Consider the following 4,003-nt stretch of genomic DNA (forward strand, 5'->3'; position numbering starts at 1 on the left):
AAGTAAGATTTTTGGTTCGATTATTATAGATAGGAAAAAATTATATTTTATTTAAAGTCTAATAATACTCGAAATATTAATGTCAATAATTTCTAATACTAAATATCGCCGGATTGTCTGGAAGGAAATTGTAATCGGATAAAAAGTTATTGTATATAAAATATTAATAGATTCTTGTACTTTTATTTGCTTACCTGTATGCCTAACACGTCATCAAGAACTTGTCAAGCAATGTTTCAGTATGATCGGGCCAAAAGGAAAAAAAAATCCACTTCAATTTTTCTAGACTACATGAATTTTGTTTTTTTGCCAGCCTATAATATATGAATCTTCACACTGCTTTTGGTTATTTATTATTACCTCTACTAAATATAAGACCTAGTTTGTTGTATTATATCTAATGAATATGTATACATGTTTTTGCACATTTTTTAACCGTGCACGTGGTTTACGGGGTCTGTATAGTTATATTATAAACTACACACTTCCTTCCACTTTGTCAATAAAATTAATTGGGTTAAAGGGCAACCATTTCGCAAGGAGTAATTGATACTCTAAACTATTTATTAGAGTAATATCACCCTTCAACTATCAAAATTATTATAATATTGCCCTTTGACTAGTTAATAGACATTGAAATTAACCATTAATTTAAGATTAACTTAACATTAAAGGGCAAATATTCATGAAAAAGTACTCAAGCACATTAAAATTATGTTTGGGATAAAAAAAGCATCAATTTATAGTTTGTAACAGTTATTTTATATGATTTGTAGTGGTTTTAACTGCTACAAACAATATTGGTACCCTAGTGCAAACTATTAATTTAACTACATGACTTAGCATCAGTTACTTTAAAAACCAAAGTGGTAATATACATGCCAAATTTTTACCTTTGTTTTAAATATAACTGATGCCATAATTTACATTATTGCTTTAGTTATATAGGCACCCGACCTCATAATTAAGCCTATGATATAACCGCTTCAAGTGTACTAGTGCAAAATAACAATATTGGTACAGGTGTGCAAAATATTACATAGTGGTGTCTCGAACCCTAAATTTATCAATCTAAACCCACTACAGGATCAGTATTATGTCTTTTCTTTTCTTTTCTTTTCTTTTTTGTTGACAATTATATATTTCTTTTCTAGGTAGCTATATCATGATTGACAATACCAATATAATGTTTTATAATATATGTGAGAATACCATTAGTTGATTGTTGGTATAGATTGATAGATTTTTTTTTTTAAACTGATGAATACCTTGTTGACAAGCCATGTGACCCGTTACACGTAATGAGGCATGCTTTATTGGGAAAAAAAAATGGGATTGGACTTTGATTAGTCCAAAATTTAAATTTGACTGCTAAGAACTATTCTTCAGGTAAAGCGTCTACATTCGCATAGAAGATTCCCAATTAGTGCATGAAACCAAGATAACCTTTTTTTTTTTTACTTGTTTATTTCATAATAAATAAATATGAACATACAATAGTTTAGCACAAGAAGTATACGCTGCCTTAAAAGGGGCAATTATCTTTAAAAGAACCTTGGGATAAGTTATCTGAAAAGTAAAAAGAATAATACTGAACGAAGACAAAGTAATTAAGAGCTCTTGCAAAATCCAATAAATATGTTGTTCATATCTACACGGGGTGTGCACCCAACCAATTCATTCAAGTGTGGCAACATTTGAAGAGGAGAAAAGATCAAATGGAGAGGTTGAAGAAGTTAACTTTGATAAATTGGTTGAATTATATTTCTAAAAAATGCAAGAAGATTTACATGTGGAGAGTTCATGCATGCTTTAATTTTGACCCTCCAGCAAATAAAATTTTGGTTTAAGGGATGGCATATCAAATGAGGCTAGAAGATGTGTAAAAACTTATGGGCCTACCATATGCTAGAAAGGAGATTATAACAAATGTGGATAATGAAGATAAAGCCTTCATGGAATTGAGAAGTGTGTATAGAAAACTTCCATACATGACAATAGTATCATGGTTGACTGATAAGAAACATGATGCCAACGTTGAGGTAATGTTTTTTTTTCTATTTTTTTTCCTCCCAAATTAGAACAAGTTTGGACAAAAAGATAAAAAAAATGTTAGGATGATTATTTTCGAAATCATATTTAAAAATAAAAAACATAAAACCTAGTTTAGAACAATTGCTTTTAAAATCAACTTAAAGATACATAATTATTTAAAAATTAATCAACAATTTGAAAAAATTCATACTTATTATTTGATTTACTTATTTTATATAAAGAAAATATTTACATCAAGTTTCTTATATTTTTTTTATGTCAAGTTCTCCAATTACATATGACCTTATGCACTATTTTTTAAATAATAGCATTTAATTATGAAGCCACATAAAAAATATTAGGACGCATGGTCACAATGTGGTTAAAGAAATTGCATAATGGATATAAGCAACTTGACCTAAATATTTTCCTTTATATAATTGATATTGACATTACTTTTTATTATTACGTAATATCTTATTATAATGTAAACTAATTTAATAAAAAAATCAAATAGAATAACCAGTAAATAACAAAAAAAATAATTTTCTATTAACAAAAATAAGGGGAAATGATAATTAAAGAACTTTGAAAATATGAAATCCCCCAATAGGTAACCTAATATGCATAATTCCATGAGAGAGCAAAAAATGAAATTAGACTATTGAAATTTAAGCAAAACCGGGAGGGGGGGAAAAGAAAAAAGAAAGCAACCCTTATTTAAAAAATACAGAAGGCATTGACAACTCTTGAATGGGTCTTAACCATTTCATATTAACAATTTTCACTTGAGTGAAAATTCACTAACATTGTTTGGATTTCGTCTATTTTCTAAACTTTATCAAGTATTAGTTTTAACCATTTTGGATTAACCAATTATACTTTAGTGAAAATTCACTAATATTGTTTGGATTTGACCGATTTCCTAAATTTTATCCGGTATTGACAACCTTTGCATGGGTTTTAACCATTTTGAATTAGGTATCTAGAGCTAGTGATTGTACATTGCAAAATAAGAATAAGACTTATTATTGCAACTGCAAAGTTCCTAAAATTAAGGAGCTATTAACAATTTTGAATCAATTTTACCCATTTCGAATTACTAATTTAGAACAAGATATTGTGCTTTACATACTTGGAAAGATAATAATTAGACACGTTATTGTAATTGCAAAGTTCCTAAACTTTCATTAGATATTAACAACTTTTTAATGAGTTTTATCCATTTTGAAGTAGCAATTCATAACACATGATTATACATTACATAGTTGGCAAAATAAGACTTAGCCCTACTAATGCAATAGCAAAGTTCTTAAACTTGGTAGGCTATTAACAACTTTTCAATCGATTTTCACCATTTTGGATAAGCTATTTACAACATGTTATTAAACACCTAAGGAAAAAAAAAATGAAAGGCCCTCTTTATAGGAAAAGTTACTAGACTTGAGTGGGAATTAACAACTCTTGAATCAATTGTCATAATTTTGAATTAGTTATTTTGAACATGTTATCATCCCTTGCACACTTGGAAATGAAAGTAAGAGGCACATGTAGTGGTAAAGCTACAGGGATTAACACCTCTAGAATTGATTTTCACCATTTTCGATCAATTATTCATAGCATGTTATTATACCTTTCACACTTGAAAAAAAAAATGAAAGAGACACATGTAATGGTGAGGTAACTAGAATTGAGAAGAGATTAACAACTCTTGAATCTATTTCCACCATTTCAAATTAGTTATTTACAACAAAGTAAAAATTTAAGTGATTAACATATGGAACATAGACTAGTGTATAAGACAGTTCTAGAGTCTGATCTGGTGGTGGTTATGCAGAGGTTAAAGGATGTTGACAATTTCTTAAAAGGAATTCAAGGAGATGATTGAACTAGTGGGACTATTGTGTTTAACAATTCTTAAACAACTTGCTAATGATAAAGTTACAAACGTTTTCTAGTGGTTTATTTT

Source organism: Neltuma alba, unplaced genomic scaffold (assembly GCF_004799145.2).
Source record: "Neltuma alba isolate B1F8T4 unplaced genomic scaffold, ASM479914v2 tig00010867_pilon, whole genome shotgun sequence".
In the NCBI taxonomy this organism is placed as follows: Eukaryota; Viridiplantae; Streptophyta; class Magnoliopsida; order Fabales; family Fabaceae; genus Neltuma; species Neltuma alba.